Genomic DNA, 20,394 nt, shown 5'->3' with positions numbered 1-20,394 from the left:
GCTCACTGGTGACCCAGGAAGCCCTCCATCCCTGACTAGCTTCAGCTCTCAGAAGCTCTTCCTACCTGGAACAGACACTAGTCTGCTAGAGCAATGTTTCCCGAAGTACGACCCACAGTAGCTCCACATCAGAATCCCCTAGGGTGCTGCTGTAAATTCAGGCTCCCAGGTCTCCTCCAGACAGTACTCCCCTGCCATGTGGCTTACACCTCAGGGGGCTCCCTGCTTTGGAGGGCCTTCCTGGTGCCCAGGACTGGCCGGGTTTATAGTGTTATCCATATGGTGTTCCCATGCCTGGACCTGGTCCCGTATGAATCCCAATCCCCACTTGTTTCTCTTCCTCAGAGACTGTGTACCCCCGCTACCACCACCCCACTGCCCCCATGGGTTGACCAGATGCCCTAGAGAGCTCCTAGCACTCACATATATGGGGTCATCCCAGGGCCCCATGGTCGGGCCCCGTACCAGGCAGAAAGCTTGGCAAATGAATTGCTCCCACCAGCCAGCAAAGTATTTCTTTCACAGGATCACATGAGATTGGGCCAGCAGAACGGTGCTCACATGATTTTGAGCGACTCAGAGTGTTTTGCCTCGCCTGCAAAAAAGAAAAAAAAAAAAAAAAAAGGTAGTGGCCTGGGGCCCTGTATGCCCTACGGGCAGCCCTGCCTCAGACCCACTAAAATAGTATTATAGCATTGAAGAGGAAACTCAGGAATCTGTATTTTTACAAATGCCCCAGGGAATCCTAATGCTTGCTGAAGTTCAGAATCTACTGGAAGTGTGGTGGTGAAAGGGAAAGAGAGTGGTTTTTAGAGCTACTAAGAACTGGGCTCAAGCAGTGATTTGCAGCTAGCCAGTTGGGTGACTAAGAGCAAAGTACTAAACCTCTCTGAGTCTCACTTTGCGCTCATAAATATTTTCGGTCCATGGTGGCTTTAAGAGCCCTTTTAGGAGCAAAGGAGTCTGCAAATCTTGCATGTATAAGGCTGAGACCACGCCCAGTTCCAAACCCAACATATGGCAGGGATCTAAGCAACAATGTCTGGTATCATTCGATCAGTCAACAAGTATTTATTGAAACCCTACTATGTGCAGGGCACTGTGCTCAGCGGTGGTGAGACAAAACAGGCTCAGTCCTTTGCCTTCATAGGGGAAGACTGATATGAACAGATGAAAGACATTTCATAAACATTTATTTAGTGGCAGTAGTGATTGGTCCTACGTGGGGCAGAGCAGCATGGCAGGGAGAGCAGGGGACGTGCTCATGTAACCAACTGAGGGTGAGTGAGTGAGGGCTTCTCTGAGGAGGTGAGGTATCCCACTAGGACCTGGAGGTAGAGCAGGACTTGCCAAGTGAAGAGAGAGACCATGTGTACTTTCTGGTCTGGTTTCTGCATTTCGGGGGCCCCTTCCTCTCCCAGAGACAGCTCTTTTTGGAAGTAAAGATGATCGAGTTGACAGCTGCTCTGCACAGAATCCAGATGAGCTCAGTGGGTTTGCAGAGGGCACGCAGGCAGACGCATGGCATCACCGAGGTCTGAAGGTGTGCCAGCCACGGACCAAGTGTGTCCCACGTGCCATCTCATCAGATACCCACAGTAGGTCTTCATGTGGGTTTTATGGTTATCCCCATTTAACAGATGAGGCAGTTGAGGCTCAAAGGGGATAAGTAACTTCTCACCTAAGTAGGGTCACAGAGCTAATAAACAGTAGAGCCAGGATCCAAGCCTGGGCAATGTGACCTCTCCTGCCCCTAGGCTAAGGACCCCGTGCCTCACCTGTGACACTGTCTTCAGAACCCACTCGGGGGGGGAGGTCACTTTTCCGTGTAGAGAAGGATCGAACGCAGCTGAAAGTCACCTAAGAGAGAGTTGATTTGAATGATATGAAACTGCACAAAATGTGCAGCCAGCAAAAGGGCTGGAGAATAGTGGACCTGAGATCGCATCTTGACAGCTTCCAGGACCCAGCGACCCCATTTACAAGACGAGGAGCTTGGAGCAAGGCTGTGGTTCCCCAAATGTGTTCCTTAGAGCTCTGGGCTCCCTCAGAGGTGCCTCAGGGCTGCCCTGGCTGGGTGCTGGGCTATCGCTCCCATCAGACCCCCAGATAAACACCACGGCTTCCCAGCAGGCAGTTTTGGAAGACAGCCTCTGAGGCTGTGACAGCACAGACGATCATTACAAGCTTTACTTCTTTAACATCACTCTTAAGTCAGTCAGCATTTGTGAAGCACACATCACAGTGTGAGCTGGGTGTGGAGGATCCAGACAGGTCCCTGCCCTTGAAGAGCACCTAGGCCAGGGGAGGAGGTACCCAGATCCAGTGCCCAGGTAACCAGGTGCCATGAGCCACAGGGAGGGTCCTTCCCTGCTTGGGCAGAAGCTCAGAAAAAGGCAGAGGCCAAGTTGGTATTTAAACCCAGGATTCTTGGCACCAAGTGCCGTGCTTTCCCCCCACCCTACCTGCATCAGGTAATTTGATCTGGGCATCAATGAAATGACCATTTAATGGAATAAGAAGATCTAGGTAGAGTCTCGGGGGAGAGTGGAGCTGCAGCGACAGAGGCAAGGGGGGAAGGCAAGAACCGAATCATCAGACAGAGGCAGAGGATCAGGGCAGAATCTGTAGCCAAGCTGGGTTTGAACAAGAGCTCCTGACGGTCATGGTCAAGTGTCTGCTGCTGGGGAGGCAGGATTACCAGGGCATCTACTCGCCTATTACAGTAACAACCCTACCAATAATAATCGCTAATATTTGTTGAGCACCGTATCAGTCAGGAAGAGTCTGGGTGCTGCAGCAATAAGTGGCTACAAAACCTCAGAGCCTTTACCACAACAAAGGTGTGTTTGCTGCTCACACAACGTTCATTGTAGATCCTGGCAACTCTCCAGGATGGGTGATCTCCATGCAGTGACTCAGCCACACAGCTGACAGGTCCTTCACCATCCAAAGCTGCCCCATGTGACCTTCTCGGTCACGGCTACAGCAGGAGAGACTGGCTTTTCATGATCCCAGTTCAGAAGTGACATCTGTTACTGCTGCTCAGATTTCATTGTCCTGAACGTGGCACTTGGTCCACTCAACTTCAAGGGCATTGATTAAGCACCTTACATAGGTTATTTCCCTTTGCATATAAGGAAACGGAGACACAGAGAGAATGAACAGAAAGAACTTAACCAAAGCCACACAGCTAGTAGTGGAAGACTAATAAATTAAACCCAGAAGGTCTGGGGGCTTAACCCTCATTCTACTTCCTCCCAGACTCTCAGTGGTCATTGGTACTTCAGAAATGGGCAATCCGTTGTCAGAGTGCCGTCCTTCAGTTAGCCCAATGAAGGCATCCATGTCCTCTTGGCATTAGATAAATTCAGAGAGGGATGCCATGCTCCCCTGTGGCTTGGGACCATCCCTAGCCATGTGGAAGAGAAGTCGACAGACTAAAGTGTTTCTCATGAGGAAGGGAGGCAGGTGCCATGGAATTGCAAATCTGCCGTGAGTGGCTTCTGATGGCACGGTGGTGGGGGGAAGGGGGGAAGGGGGTGCTCCCTGGAAATCGTACAGCTTGCCAACCAACTCTTCAATCACAAATTCCAAGTGCAGGGGGTTATAAACAGATCATCACTGTGGTTCAATCCATGCACTGGGGTCTGAGATTTCCATTTCAGGACAGGGGAAATAATAAGTAACCACTGACTAGCATATCCAGGTTTATTGACTTGAAAGGTCATATATTGATGGACAAAAAGCCAAGGTCAATATTTGATTTTAAGGAGCAATAAATCTTGATATCCATGAAAAGAAGCGTTAATGCAGGTGCTGTTGGGGGGGGGAGAGGGATGCCTTCGCGGCGAGGGACTCCTCCCTCCTCTGTGGTGGGTGAAGGGCACTCTTGTTTGGTTGGAATATTAGGAAGGAAGCCTGTGTGTGTTTAGCAGTTTTTAGGTAGCTCCGGGTGGGTGCATGTTTTGAAGAAAGCAAAAAAGAGAAGCGTGCACTGTTTTCAGAGGACTGCCATTTCTGTCCCTGTTCACACAGAGGAAAGAAAAATACCTGCCTTGCACACTATCCCTGCTGCCTGCTCCCCCCACCTGCCAGTATCTGAGATTTACCTCCACTCGCGCTAAGTTGAGATGTGATGGAATTTCCCTTTGTCTGCTTTCCAACTCTCTACCCACCAATCCTTCAGTGTCTTCTTCTCCCCATGCAGATTTGGGTGCATTCCCAAAGAAAGGCATGACACTGAAACCACAGGTGATGCAAACCCTTCATTATCTGCCTTAAAGAGGCGACTCGCTCCATTCTCCTCCCTATCCAGGCCCCACTCTGGGCCCCGACCCCACCTCATCCCTCCACTTCACAGTAGGGCCACCCAGACCGCTTGCCAGCCCTGTCCAGTTGGGTATCTTGGACCCTCGTGAGTTTGCTTGTGCTGTGGCCGCTGCCAGAAATCTCTTCTCCTTTTGCCCCACCCTGTACGCCTCCTCCTGGGGATATTTTGCTAATCCCGAAACTCCCTGTTTGACACTGTCTCCTTGGTAAAGCCCTCTCTACCCCTCCCAGGCAGAGCAGCCTCCTCCTTCCGTCTATCCCCCCATCCCTCCATCTACCCCTGTATCCCTCCATCCCTATTCTAGCTCTTGCTTCCTTCCTTGAACAATTTTTGCTCACATGTCCATTGGTCTTCATTTTTCCTGGATTGAATGCTTGAAGGACAGGGCTGGTCCTTAATTCTGAATCCCCATTGCCTGGCTGTAGTAAATACCCAGTATGTTTGCAGAATGGGTGGCTGGACAGTGGGAAGGACAAATAGACCAGGTAAGGGACTCTCAGCAGAGCTTGGGCAGGAGGAGGGAGGGGGACGCAGGGCCTGTAGGGACTGGGGAGGGGCAGGGGGCGCCCCCAGGCAGCGAGCACAGGAGGCTGCTGACCAGCATCCTGTCTGGCCCCTCATCCTCACCGGCAGCTGCCCTGACGGTATTAATCAAGGCCAGAGCGCGTAGAAATATCAGTCCACTGTGTTCTATTCAAGTTCCCTGGAACTAAATTATGTTGTCAGGATTGGACAGAGCAGAAATGGAAAAGACCAGGCTGGATGACATGGGGCTGTTAAAAGGAGATGAATGAGCCCAGTGGTTTCCATTCAATTTTTCAAGGTTTCCCAAGGCAAGTCTGACAAATACCACCTTATGATTCTCAGGCACCCTGCACAGTGCCTCTTACACTCTCATTTTTTTATTTCTGCCTGTCCGATTAGAAGGACAAGGGATTCTTCTTTCTGTCTCGCATATGGGGAAATGGAGGAACTGGGGTGAGGGGAGCACTTTGACCAGAGTGAAGGTCAGGCCAAGGTCAGGGCATAAATCAGTGACACAGTCAGCAGGAGGATGCAGACCTCTGAGTTCACAGTGAAATGCCCTCTCCATTACCCCACCTGCTCAGCTTCCTCTACAAAATGCAACTGGCCAGACCTGCCTCTCAGGGCTGCTGCAGAGCGTCAGGGAGAAAAGGCACCTGAAAACACTTTTAACTGAAACAGTGCTGTTCATTCATTCAACCGGCATTTTTTGAGTACATACCACATACCAAGCCATGTTAGCACTTCGTATTTAAGAGTTTTCATAAGGATGTAGAAAGAGGCTGAGAACTAGAAATGGATACATACGGGTTTTACATCTGTCTCACCACTCGGTAGCTGTGTGATATGGGGTTGGATATAAAACCTCTCTGATCCTCTTCAGGTGATTGTCGGGATGGAATCAGTTAAAGACAGGACAGCATCCATCACGGCACCCATCAACTTTCTTTCCTATGAGGAAGAAAGTTGTAAATAAGAACTTATTGAATCTGAATGTGTCCTCCCACAGAAAAGCAAGTGTCTCTCTTTCCTCTCTGTAGGAGGAGCGTCCCTGCACAGGGGATGCATGTGCCTAGCTTCCAGCTCTGCCGTGTGCTGCAGGAAACCATATCTCACAGCCCAGCCTCTGTTGTAAACAAAGGACTAATTAAATTAGCATAAGTTATTTTATGTAAATGAAAGATCCACGTTATAGCTGTTTATTGGTAGCAGCGTCAGATCTAGCCACTGCATAAGCTTGTGTAAAATTAATGTGCATAGATGCTCCAAATATCATATTATTAATAATGATAATAATGTTGATGAGGATGATAATAATGAACACATTCTCATAACAGTGCCTCCCGGCTGGCTCTAAAACCTCAGCGGGGAGTGTGCTGAGTGTCACAGCTCCTCAGGGAAACAGCCAGATTACACAGCTCCTTCTCAGCCTCCCAGCCCTCACTCATCGCACCATTTTGGCTTCTACTACTGGGTTCTGCTAAATTTTGGCCTCTTCAAATCCTGTCCATCTTTCAAAGTCTTACTCAGAGCCACTTCTATGAGTCAGCCCAGCCAAACTGAACTATATAGAGCTCTCTCCCTCCTTTCAGCTTCTGAAACAACTTTTCCACATCACTCTTTTCACCTATAATCTCCTCGAACTCAGATCTGTGAGGTAGGTAGCAGGTGTACTTAGGATTCCCATTTTATAGACAAGCTAACAGAGATCAAAGAGTAGAAGCCACTCAAGGTAACATAGCTAGGAAGTTACAGAGCCAGGACTCAACTTTCCCCAGCTCGTATACACCAGAGAAGCCCCTAGCTAAGAGACTGGCACATAGTAGATATTTAATGAGTGTTTGTTAGGAAGGAGGAAGGAAGGAACACATGAAGGGATGAGTGAATGAAAATTTTGCAGAGTGTAGTCTTTAAAATCCCTTCATATAACGATGACCTTCCCTCTCTATCACCATCTATCCACGAGTCAATCCATCAATAAAACTGCATTTATTACTGACCACACATCTATAAGAATCCCCTGAGTCTAAGCCCAAACATCAGAACATCCCCGTTGCTCAAGAGAAGATGTACCCAGAGAACTTCGTGAGACATTTAGAAAGGCATCCCGCCCCAAGCAGGCGCGGTGACTGAGCCAGAGTTCGCTTCACCCTCCTGGCCAGTGGCCAGCCCACACAACCACAGGTGGCGGCCCTGGATTCAGCAAGGGTTTCAGAAGGCTAGAAGATTGAGCACTGCTGCCTCCCTCAGAGTTCCATGTCACTCTCACTCCTCATGATAGCACCAGGCAGGGACTGCCTGCCTACAGGGGGGTGTGTGTGTGCGTGTGTGAGATTCTTAAGTACCAGACATCAGGGGGTTGTAGGGCAAACGCTGGTTTCTGAACCACACCAACTTGGGTTTAAATTCTAACCCTCACCACCATCATGGATAGAATTCTGGGGACCCATGAAGCTGGATGGGAAAAATGACATGTTTCAATTACAAATGGAGGCAACAAACCACAGTCGTATTTGTGATAGCTGAGATTTTTGTCACCGTAGAAATCACGATTTCTACGGGATTCAAGTTGTTGCAGTTATTTCAAAACATTGAACACAACAGGGGTCAGCAAACTTTTTTGTGAAGTCCAGATTGTAAATATGTTAGGCATGGTGGGCCACGCATTCTCTGTTGCAACTACTCAGCTCTGCTGTGGTAGCTGTAGAGCAGCCGTAGACAATAGGAAAATAAGCGGGGGTGGCTCTGTTCCAATAAAGCTTTATTTACAAGGGGCTTCCCTGGTGGTGCAGTGGATAGGACTCCACGGTCCCAGTGCAGGGGGCCCGGTTTCGATCCCTGGTCAGGGAACAGATCCCATACGCATGCTGCAACTAAGAGTTCACGTACCACAACTAAGGAGCCTGCCTGCCACAACTAACACCCAGCACAACCAAATAAATAAATAAATATTTTTTTTAAATGGTGATCCAGGTCGTAGTTTGCTGATTTCTGATATATCCAAGTCATTACTTTAAAATTAAAATAGTTATTAGAATCTTGTTATTTAGTGCCTTAACAAAGAAGCATATAATTTACTATATCAGGCTTTCTTGTTATTTTGAAAACTGTATTTCAGAATCATTGGTTGCCCTTGTGAGCCTATGTATTTTGTTTTTTGCATTTAAGAAAGTTATTCTGAATTGCGGTCCACAGACTTCACCAGTCTAACCAAGGGGGTCCTTGACCCACTGGAAATAAAGAGCCTCTGTTATTTAATCTCTCTCAGCTTTAGTTTCCTCACAGCAGTGGCAAAGCGAATAATAATAATATCTATGTCAGAGAGTTTTTGCAAGCATTCAATGTAACTGTGAATATAGAAGTTCTTTGTTAACTAGAAAGAACTATAGAAATTTAAGATATGAACATTTCCACTTCCCCAGCAGTGCCTACCACAGTCCTCTGTACACAGTAGGTACTGAGCAAATGCTTGTGGCAGTGAGATTAGTTGAGCCTACAGCCTGGCATCCCTCCCCCAGGAGACTTCTTGTGCAATATGTGAGGAAGAGGGAGAGAGAAAGACTGCAGAATCCCGGAGGTTCTGAGGATTCTCTCACAATTGTCTCTGCAGAATTCCCAACCATCACATCTATTTAGACATCACACTGGGGAATGAAAAGAGGAAGGGAGAGATGGCCATGTTCTGAGCGGAGACTTCCTGCTGACGCGGCTGGTTTTAGGAGTGCGACTTTGCACAGTTTGTGAAAGCACGTGAACCTTGAAATAGAACCACGGACCTCTTAATTCATCTCTCCGTTATTTGATAAAGTATAAAGTAAATGAATGCAGAACGTTTTTCCTTTAATTACACAAGGGGGAATGGGCGGGGGGTGTGAGGCGGGCGGAGCAGAAGATTGAGGGTGAGGGGCCACTGTGATGCATTGTGCTTCCAAAGCAATTGTGCAGCACGGATGCTGCCTGCGTGAGGGCTTCTCTGAGATTTCAGTGGTGGGGAAAGAGGCTGAAGCTATGGGTCACAATGAGACCTACCCCAGAACCCAGCAGCTTCCGATCAGGTTGCATCTGAGACAGCAATGGGACAGGGGGGTCTCTGCCCTCAATAAGCTTACAGTTCAGTTGAGAAAACAGTCTGAAATGCATAAACCAGGCATCAATATTTGCTGTGTGGTTAAGACCGTGTGGTTCAGTCCCAGCTCCAGCCCTGGGCGGGGGACCTGGCCTCTCTGAGCCTCACTGTGCTGTCACGACAGATGTCCACCAAATATTTCCAGTTCTGCCCTCATGGAGATGGACAATGCAGATAAACCTCCGAGTAAATAATATGTCAGACGTGGGACCTTGGGTCTAAACCCTTCCTCTCCTCTCTTTCCGGATTCTTTGACTAACCATCCCCTTCAAATGACTGCAGATAGATGGTCGCTCCAGGGAGCGTGGACCCGAGGCACAACCAATTTACGTGGCAGTAGTTCAGACTCATGGTGTCGCATTATTCAATTATTTAAAGCTGAAATTGTTCCTTCCAGGCTGCTAAGAGCTCATATTTTATTCAATTCGATTATGATTTGTTAAATTAAAAGTTGGTCTGGATAACAAGAGGATAACTTAAGTGTTAAAAGATGGGGGTTCATTATGGATTGAATTATGTCCTCCCAAATTTACATGTTGAAGTCTTAAGCCCCCAGAACCTTATTTGAAATAAGGTCATTTCAGATATAATTAGTTAAGTTGAGGTCATACTGGAGTAGGGTGGGCCCCTAAGCCAATATGACTGGTGTCTTTTTTTTTTTTTTTAATTTTTATCGGAGTATCGTTGATTTACAATGTGTTAGTTTCAGGTGTGTAGCAAAGTGAATCATTTATACATATCTATATCCACTCTTTTTTACATTCTTTTCCCATATAGGCCATTACAGACTACTGAGTAGACTTCCCTGTGCTATACAGTAGGTCTTTGTTAGTTATCTATTTTATATATAGTAGGTGCCCTTTTTAAAAGGGGAAATTTAGATACTGACCCGGATACACGGAGAAGTCCATGTGAAGATGAAGACAGAAATTGGGGTGATGTGTCTTTGGACTTCCAAGGAAGACCAAAAGTTGCCAGCCAACCACCAGAAGTTAGCAGAGAGGCATGGAACTGATTCTCCTTCACAGGCCTTAAATGGAACCAACCCTGCCCACACCTTGATCTTGAACTTCTAACCTCCAGAACTGTGAGAGAATACACTTCTGTTATTTAAGCCATCCAGTTTATGGTGTTTTGTTACGGCAGCCCTAGAAAATGAACAGAGGTTCTAATTTGGCTTTCTCCCGGCTGAATGACTTGAACAAGTTATTAGAGAGGCAGTACAAGTAGTGGAGGGCAGGAGCTGGGAGCCCACCTGTTTGGCTTTGAATCCCACCTCTGCCACCACAAGCTGTGTGATCTTGGACAAGACTCTGAACCTCTCTGTACCTCCATCTCCTCCTCTATAAAAAGAGATGAAAGACTAGGTGGTCTCCAGGAGGCCTTGCAGCTCAAATACTCCACAAGTCAAGCGTATACACCTTTAAAATATAGCAAGGGGCGCCTTTGGCGAGATACTAGGACCATCCTAACAGGATCCTGAGGAGAAATAGCCACATGGCAGAAGGTGCAAAATAAAGGGACATGCGGGACAGAGCCAGAAGATGTTCCTGCTGACATGGCTGATTTTTATCATAGGGAGGATGTTTGCGATCTGCTCAGGTTACTGGACCCTTAATTGAGTAGAAAGCTCAGAGTGGGTGAGCTCTTAGCTGACCACACGGTAATGGGCGTGGCCAGCACCTCTGAACCCAGAGTCAGAGCAAAGGAAACTGCAATTTGGCCACTGAAAACAGCTTCTTGCTCGATGAATTTAGGTATTGACTAATAGTTCAAAATAAATATTTTGTTTTCGTAAATATTTGTTCAGAGTCCGTCCTGAAATCAAAGAGTGGCTTAGATTCCAGACCCTTCGAAGGCCTAGGAGTGGCCCCCCTCTCTGCACTGCTCTCCAGGGAGGTCCCCAAAGGAGCCAGGTCCCCACTGTCGCTCCTTACAGGCTGGATGGCCCCGCATAATTAAAACCTCGGTGGATTTCTTGTAATGTTTTATTGCTAACTTGAAAAAGGGCTTGTGGAGACGGATTCTTCGTGTTGTGTCAGGAGCACAGCGTGTTCCTATTTCTCTGTCAAAAAAAAAAAAAAGAAAGAAAAAGAGAAAGAGAAAGAAACACAGCCCAATGACAGCACAACCTGCCCAGCAAAACGGCCAGCTGTTCTTGTCATGAAGCTGCAAGGTGCCCAGAGTCAGCTGTCTGGGGCCCAGCCCCGGCCCGGGTGCTGTGTGGGTAGCAGAAGAGACAGGGCAGCAACCAAGACCTGCTCAGAGAACAGTGCAGCTTTCCCCATGCATTCCTACCTGAGCAACGCCCAGGTTGTGATTTCAGCAAACAGCTGAAATCTGACGGTACCGGGCGAGGCAAACATCCTGCAACGGACCAGCCAATTCACAAGCGTTAACCGCACTGGGGTGAGATCTTGGACAAAGCATTTGGTATGGCTGATCCTCTACACGTGGGTCACACACTGATCAAAGTCACACATTGATACAGGGCTGTTGGGTTCACGACCAGGACTCTAGAGATCCTAAGGTCATTTTTGGTGACTCAGTAGCAGGTTGAGTACCCGTTCTGTGCCGGGCACTGTTCTAGGAGTTAGGACACAATAGTAAATCAGTAAATAAAATAGCCAATATGTCCTGCCTTCATGGAGTTTGTATTCTAACAGAGTGAGGGTGGAAAGTACCAACGCCACCTGCAGCATTTACAGAATCGCTGCGAGGATTCAGCCACAGATTACAGTGTGACTTGGAATGTCATTGTCCCTCTTCTGGGCTTCACTTGGCTCATCTGTAAACTGAGGCAGAGGCTGGTATTCTCTTGCGAAGACACTGGCAGTTTCCCATCTAGGCTGCATCCTTCAACTAGCTTTGTGACTGAGGGCAAGTTCCTTAACCTCTCAGTGTCACAGATGCTTCATAGGAGTGTTGGAGAAACAATTGAGTTAGTACAGGTCGATGGCTTTGCAGGCACCCAGCACACCGGGGACACTCAGCAAAGGTTATTATCATCCAAAGAACATAGAACCAAGTGAATTTCATTCCTCCCTCCGCTGTCTTACCCTCGAGAGGTTTACTTCTCTCCAGAGAGAAGAGATGCTACGGGTACCTCTCCAGGCCTCAGCTTCTCTCTCACTTCCCCTCACCTGACCCAAGTCACCTGTCCCTCTGCACACTTCGTCACACTCCCCACAGCAGGAAACTTCCAGCCGTGGGACTCGCTTCCTGGAAGAGGCATGATGGCACAGTGGGGGACAACTTGCTCCGGGGTCAACGTAGCCAGGTGCAGACCCAGGCTCTGCCACCTCATAGCTGTGTGACCTTGGGCCAGTTACTTAGCCTCTCTAGAAGGTTAATAACAGTGGCTACGTCACAGGGCTGCTGTGAGGATTAGGTGGGAGGATGACGGAAGGTGCTTAGGATGGTGTCACGGAGAAAAGGGCCAACACATGTCAACAATGGTAATAATAAACTCCTACAAAGACCCACAGCAGAGAAGAACAGATGTGTGGTCTCCCGGCATGACTGAGCTCTCTGTTCCACCGCAGCAAGGACATAGCCAGCACCTGCAAAGGCCTGGGAGAGCCTGTGAACATTTCCACTAATGACTGGAATAAGGACATGGAAAGCCAGCTTATCAAATTTGAGTCTGACATGAATTTGAAAGGAAAGATAAATGAATCGAATGAAAGTCTGATCCAAAAATCTTTCAGCAGGTAGGACTGGTAAGGAACTGAACAGATGGAACTGAACAGAAGAATCTAAGTCCTGTGCTTGATCCCCCCGTGCGACTGCACATGCTTGATAAGGGACACAACATTTACCAGCAGCGAGGCTTCGAAAACGTGTGGCGCTTTAACCGAGAGTGAGTGTAGAAAAGTCCACAGTGTGGTGTGGCCGCAAGAGTCTTTGCTAACTTGGGTCGTGTTAATAAATGTCTAGAGCCTATAGTAGGGGAGGTGAGCGTCTCCTCTTCTGCCCTGAACAATCAGAGCTCCATTCCTATTTTGGGAGCCGTTTGTCAAGAGGGATACTGGTATCCTAGAACATGACAAGGAAACAGACACCAGGGAGCTCAAAACCGAGCTGTCACAGGATAGGTTCACCAGGAAACAGATTCTAAGAGGGAGGGACTCGGCCGGGGACCCTCAGTAAACAGCACTCCTGGCAGCTGTGGGAGTGCGATCCTGGCAGATGCGTGCAGCCTGGGCACCACATCACAGTGTCCACCACAGTCCACCCCTGGCAGTGCCTGGCTCCACTATTTTATATAAGTTCTTGGAGCAGCTTTTGCTCCGTCTCCGGTATTCTGGGTGTCTCTTTTCCTGGGGAAGCGTATAAAAGGGGAGTTAACGGGACAATCTGTAGACACCACTACTGCAGGAGATGCTCATAATCTCCCTCCTCCGCTACCTGTTCTAGAGTCCCTTCACTAGGCACCTGGCACCTATGCTGGTCTCTGTGGCTCATCTGGTGTCCTGACCCAGATCCTGATTCCTGAGGGGTCTGAATCCCTGGTTGCCATACTCTTCTCAGACCTCTCTGTGTAAACGGGACTTACTTCACAGGTTACCGTGTTTCTCAGTTTACCATCAAGTTTGGGCAGGAAAGAACAAGAGACTCCCTCGTGCCTTGGTACCAAGCATATTCTTCTCTGCCCTTTTTTTTGTTTGTGTAGCAATAACCTTACTTCCGCCTGACAATCAAGGTCCCTTAACCCTACTACGTTAGTGCCTTTTTCCCTTGCCTACTGGTCTTTCAATATAAATAAGCAGCCCAGAGAGACTGGGTGACACCATACCCTAGAGTTTAACGAGACTCTTCCTGTGTCTCCTAGTGAAAACATTCCTCCTCTGAAAACCAGGACTTCCAGTGTTGTGGAGACAGGAAGCACAGATTCCCCAAGTGGGTCTCCGGCAGTGATGGTAAACAGACACCCTCCTGTTTCTACCTCTCATTACCCACACCCATTCATTCTGTCTCCTGGAAATGTAGCACCATAAAGTGGTCATTGATTTAGAGTCCATCATGCATCCTGGAGAATGGTGTCCCATACGCATAGGCATCATCTCCAAACTGGTGCCCCAGCAGTACACTCAGAGGCTGTCCCATCACTCTATCAGGTGGTAGTGTCTGGGGGTACAGTTTGTGGTGGACCTGAAAGATCCTGTGCTCTTACGCCCACTGCCATACCTCGTGTGTCTTAAAATGATTCTCTTGAATCATTTGGTTTGATGTTATATGGGGTCCAGAGTTGGTGGGTCAAATACTGCCTAAGCCATCAGACTTGGTGCAGGCGGAGGCCCTGCAAGGCAGGAAAGGTAAACCTATGCCCAGAATGTATGTCAGTTCAAATCAAAATGAATCAATTCCCCTTCCAGAGGGAAAGGGGGTCAAAGTAATCAAGTTATCAGCAAGTGGCCAGTTGATCTCCTTGAAGGACGGCGCCGCATTGGGGTATCAGCATTGGTCTGTGTTGCTGGCAGCGCAGACATTGGACAATGGCAGTATCTAGGCCGGCTTTGATGAGTCAGGAGCCCTTGCTGTTGGGATCACGTGTAGCCTCTATTCTGGCCCCATGACATCCATTTGTGCCAGCATGAGGGTGGCCAAATGGCAGAGGCTGGTCGGCATCATGGCATCAGAGTCATTCTGTCATTCTGCCTCTTCCAGGGTGGATGCTCTCTCGTGGATGGTAACGTGTAATACAAAGATCTTCACACCACGTGACCACTCCCATAGTTTCATCCATGTGCCTCTTGCCTGGACCTTCTTATCACTTCTCATCTTTCTCCTTCCAAGACTGTGACCAAGAGCTCAGTTATGCATTGCGTCCCATGAGTCCATATGTGTTCCACCTCAGGGATTTCTCTTTATATACAAAACTGATGATTAGGTATACTGCTTGGGGCTCTGCCCACTGGGAGGATTTCCCCTTTCTGCTGGTTTTCAGGGCCACCGCTGAGTAGGACTGTAGCATAGCAGCAGTTCATTTCCAGCTTTTACCTGTATATCAAGTCAACATATCCATGAACAGAACTCGACTTTTTTTCTACTCCAGCAGCTAGTCTTAAGGTACTCCACCCATGAGGGCTCAGGTGGGAGCTGAAAAACAGTGATAGACACGACCTGGGGGTTTGGGTCTCTTACATGGGCAGCTTCCTGGTGTCATCTGGCTGCTTCATGCCTGATCCCAGATGTACCACCTCCACATTACACCAGTCTTACGACTTGGTGTCTCTGCATGAACCCCGTTTATGCTGAACACGTTTGGCTTCATGGTCACTTGATGTCTCATGGTCAAGGCTCCATCTGTACCAATGCCCAGTAGCATGCTAAGAGCTACAATTCTCCACTGCAGGTGGCATGGCCTTGTTCCGGAACCCTAGGGGCCTGTGCGGTAATTTTCCTTTTGGAGCTTACTATAAGCTCCACACAGCTTCTTTTCCCATCACAGATACCTGTAATACCATGGAGTCGACCCAGCCTTGTGGCTCACACAGCAGGGCTGTTTGCACAGCAACCTGGACCTGCTGCAGGAATCTTTCCCACAAAGTTAGGGGTCTTCCATGTCACTTGATACACGGTTTGGAACAGTTTTCCCAAGTGCAGCATATGCTGCCTCCAGAACCCGAATGGGCCCACTAGGTGTTATACTTCCTTCTTATTGGTGGAAGATTTAAGATGTAATAATTTGTCCTTTACTTTGGAAGGGATGTCCTAGCACGGCCCAGAACACCAACCCCTAAAAACATCACTGAAGAGGTGGCTCCCTAAATCTCTGTAGGCTGATCTCCCATTCTCTGGAGCACATGTCTCACCAAGGTCTTCAACATCCTTGCAACTTCTTGTTTAGCCAGGTTTATTGACTCGGTGTCATCAATTCCACAGACCAACGAGATGTTCTACAGATTGTCTAGACGGTTCTAGACCTTTGGGACTCTATGCTGATAGAGGATAAAAGAGTTAACTACCCCTGGTGAAAGACCATAAATGTGTCTGCTTTTCCGCCTCCGTGAGAATGTGAATTGCCTGGCCCTCCTTCCTGGTGTCATCGGTGAGCACACACCATGTACCCGGAGCTGTCTTTATCTGCTCTAGCAGAATCACGGCAGCTGCAATCAGGGCTACTGCTTGGTCAGACATGTGGTTCACCCTCATCCTCCAAGATCCGTCTCATTTATGGAGGCTCCTGCTGGTGGATTAAATGATAAAATGATGGGGACCACCACCCCTGCATTCTTTAGGACCTTAAAGGTGGCACTAATCCCTGCCATTTCCCTTTCCATCTTAACTGAGGGTGGGGTGGAGAAGTTTCAGAGGCTTCCACTCAGCCTTTCCCACTAGGATGCCTTGTACCCCATAATCCGAGGAACCAATGCAAGGGATCTGCCAGCTGCCAGGTATATCCATTATCACTATGCATTTAAGGACCGGGGAAATGTCCCCAGAGTGGCTCAGCGAATGCTGTATATCCGCATGAGTCAGATCTGTTCCAGGAGTGTATTTATAACCTGACCCCACGAGCACCCACTCCAGTGGTGACCACGATGACTTTGAGTCACTGTTTATCAATGTCAACTTTGAGTATTTGTCATTCCTCAGTATATAAATCCCCAAGGACTAGGATAGTCACCACTGAACCCAGTCTCCATGGTGATGCAGAGTCCTTCCTTATGGACACCTAGCCCCTCCTTCAGTCAGTGGGTTCCCAGCCTGAAAATCGTCTCAGATCCAGAAACTGGGCAAGGGGTCATAGGGTTTTTGTTTTTGTCTTTAACGGGGACAGCTTTTAGCCCACTGATCATTCATCTTTGAATTCTTTTGATTTTGTAGATTTGAGCGATGCCTCTGTTAGCTTCTTCTACCCCGAGGGGAGGGTGACGTACTCATCTCGGTTTGAGTGGGATTTTCTTGGTTTTAGCACTGAAAGACCTGTTCCCAGGAACCCCGTCAGTCCTGAATACACCAGCACAGTTGGTCACCCTGCCTTAGGGACACCTTGATCTCCAGCCACACCCATAAATCTGCAGGTTGGGCACACCCGTCTGCCATTCTGACCTTACTGGTCACAGCAATCATCGTGTCCACCCTGCTTCCAACAGAGAAGCCCCACCTCCCGGCCTCTGTTCTTTCCTGGGATCCCAGTTGGTGGCAGGGAGAGCAGGTCTGTAACAATATCTCCTATGGCCATGCCTGGTCTGCAGACCACACCCTCACTGAACTCCTCCCTGATGCTGGACCTCCTCACCAGCACATCTCCCACTGCTTTGATGAATGGCGTATAATCCAGGCCATTCTGTGGAACAGTCAGTTGGTGGGGTTTCCAGCCTTAAGTATAACATCCTCTCCACACACTCCTCAGAATTTTTTGATTCCCTCTCCTGCCATCTGCCACGGTAATTCTGGCATTTCTACTGCACATAGTGTGGGCCATGTCTTCTTCCAAGCTTCCAAGAGCTTCCCAAGCAGCATGTTAGCATCATTTCCCAGGGTCCTTGTCAGGGTATGAAATCTTGTATCAGGGGAGAGTCTTCCGTATTGATAAACTCACTCATCCAGCTTTATGCTCCATCCGTAGCAGCCTCAGTTTGCCACGTGTACACCCCTTGCCAGTACGCATGGTGGGTCCCACACGTCCTTGGGTCCCAACTTCCTTTCCTCCCCTAGAAGGTCCCCCACTTCCCTGGGAGTTTGTGTAGTGACTTGCTGGTTGGTCCAACGTCCAGGAGGGGAATAGGATACCTCCTGAGTGGACAGATGTTGTCATGTGAGGTGGAAACCTCTACATCATCTTCAAGCAAGGGAGGGGTGGCACTAGACTTTAATGGTGGGACGTGGGCTCAGTGGGTCTGGGGTTTCAAAGTTCTCAAGTTCATTGACCCCAAGCCTCACAGTTCTGCTCCTTCCAAATCAGGGCCCTGATCTTGGCATCACCAACTTACGCTGGGTGAGGATTCAGAATGTAGTCTTCTCTGAGCTCCACCCTTAGGATTAAGTCTGGGTCCTGAGCCTCAGCTTTCTCTTCTCTCCAGCTGCTGGAGAAGTGAATCTCTCTTTATATGTAGCCAAGGAAGCCCACTGGCTTTCACTCCTTGCCTTCAACTGGTCATCAATCAACTACAGACTTTCATTGTTTGTTTGTTTGTTTCCAATCCATCGGTTGAATTCAGCAAGAGCCATACAATTCCACTGTCCTTATAATTACTAATTTCCCCGAGCCTCTCAACCTCCTGAAATAGGCACCCTGCCCTGCATTCCCTTCCACCAGCATCCCAACCCAGTTTCTCCAGCAGGAAAAGTCTAACAACTGCACAGGCAGGAGCTCTCAGTCCTGCACCCACCATTAACAATGGGGTCTTCATTGCCCGTTGGCCAGTGGGGGATCCAGTGCCACGATCCCATCTGGAGTCCACTTCCTCAGCCCACTCCCTGTTTCATTTGTCTTTGGTCAGGGTCCCAGAGAGTCTGCCATGAAGCTTGGCATGCGGGAAGTTTACTGGGGCGCGTCCTCGGATCAACTCCTGTGGGGACTGAGGAAATCACGACTGGGCGGGGGGGGGGGGGGGGGGGCGGTGGGGGGTTGAGCTGCAATGCGTTTGCAACAGGGCCTCAGCCACCCCACGGCAGCTCTAGAGTTGGGAATGACTTTTCAGAGGTGCTTCTACCAGTCATTGGCTGTGACTGCCCCCGGGGAGGGGCAAAATCTTAGGCCAGCCAATCCCTTCGGCCCAGGACAATTCCTGAGAAGGATTTTTTTTCTTTCTTTTCCAATAATTAACCTTAGCCTTCACTAGGTTAAGTATTTGACTTCACATACTGTGAAGCCAAAGGAATGGTCCCTTTAGTCCTGAGAAAGGAGACAGATGGAAAACTCACGGCGCTTTTCTTTTTAGGTCAAGGGGAGGAGCACTTTACCTGGACTAATCCAGGCACTATTTAGGATTCTGGAACCATCAGCAGGATTGCCTCTTGGACCGGAGGTCATCTGGGAAATTATTGCTTGTAGCTCCTCTGATGCGGGACCCACAGGGCCTTGGCTGGATGAGGGAGACCCAACATCTCCGGAAGGCAGTGTGAGCCATTGACAGGCAACACTCCTGGCAGCGGGAGAACAAGCAATTGGGTCCTGTGGGGAATCTGGGTGGTGCTCCTCTGCACCCACCACGCAAGCCGGGAGAGGAGAAGCCAAAGGAACAAAGGCCAGGAAAGAGGAGGCTCCAGGGACCTGATGCCACACTCAGAGCTCTGAAGGGCTGCGTGTGCTCCGAGAAGCATCCTTGTTCTGTAGGATTGCATGGGTCAGCTCAGCTACAGTGGGCAATAATTATAATACAAATTTCACCTCAATCAAGGGAGGACCTTTGAGCTTCGGACTCTTAGGAGACAGATCGGGGCAAACTCCAGAAAGATGGCGCTCCCTGTCTCTAAGGTATAGAAGCAGAGACTATCCCCCCAACTTTGAAGCTGTTGTTGAAGCTTTAATGATGACTTAAGCATCATTCATTCTCATCTTGAGCTTTGGAGATGTGGACAATTTCTGCCCGACTAGTCCAGCAGATGTAGCTCTGCTCTTAGGTACTTAGGGCAATGCCCCTACTCCGGGTCCTGTTTTCTTTTAGGGTTCCAGAGGAGACGCTGGATGGGTCTGAAGAGGGAGACAACAGGGTGGGCAGATTTAATGGCTGTGCAGCGAGCCGTGGAGTCCATGGTGACGTGGGCTGTCCTCCAGAAGGAACTCTGCGCGCCGAGCCTCCCTGCTGTCGTTGCGTGCCCCTCCAGCTGGAACGCGCATCCGCCGGTTCTGTGCCCAAACGGGTACGCGTCCCTCTGTGTGTACACAGACATGCACACGAGGTCTTCCCAACACAAATATATATTTAAGATTTACTGTTCTGGAAAACCTAGTGAATAATGTAAATGATGAAAGCCTGCGTCTGGCAGAAAATATTGTTCAGGCTGCCTCATTGACATTCAGCCTCTCATGCACACTTGGTAATACACACGCCATATGAATTATGGATTCCGGGCTTCATCTCTCACACGACACATGAATGTTTGATAAAGATTGTTTCCAATATTATATTTTGTCAAAATGCTCATCTAAAATTCAGTCAAAAATGCTTTCCGGTAATTATGCACTGACTTCATAGGGAGCAGAGAAGGGGAGGTAGCAAGTGCCCCTCCGTGGGGTCATTGCTTTATGTGTGTGTGTGTGTGTGTGTGTGTGTGTGTGTGTGTGCGCGTGTATGCGGCTTTTGTTACCCCGGGTATTTTTGCTGAAAGGGAGGGGGAGACCGACAGTGTTTGTGCTGAAATTCTTTATTCCTCCTGCACGCCCTCATTACAGAAGCAGCTACAATAAGGTCTATCCTTTGCCTTGCAGACACCTGGTAGTTCATTCGTTCCTCAG

At 48.7% G+C, this 20,394-nt stretch overlaps 1 long non-coding RNA gene across 1 annotated transcript in view; it reads right to left on the bottom strand.

The window, feature by feature from the left end:
* Positions 1-405: 405 nt before the first annotated feature.
* Positions 406-20,394, bottom strand: part of LOC132439426 (uncharacterized) — a 194,125-nt gene continuing 174,136 nt past the window's right edge. The window contains exons 3-5 of the long non-coding RNA XR_009522351.1: positions 5,666-5,809; positions 1,779-1,860; positions 406-595 (exon numbers count right to left, since the gene is read on the bottom strand). This is a non-coding gene — a long non-coding RNA (uncharacterized lncRNA). The remainder of the gene's footprint in view (positions 596-1,778; positions 1,861-5,665; positions 5,810-20,394) is intronic.

Source organism: Delphinus delphis, chromosome 16 (genome assembly GCF_949987515.2).
Source record: "Delphinus delphis chromosome 16, mDelDel1.2, whole genome shotgun sequence".
Taxonomy (NCBI): domain Eukaryota; kingdom Metazoa; phylum Chordata; class Mammalia; order Artiodactyla; family Delphinidae; genus Delphinus; species Delphinus delphis.
Note: the sequence above shows the minus strand (reverse complement) of the source record. Positions and strands in the feature narration are given on the sequence as shown.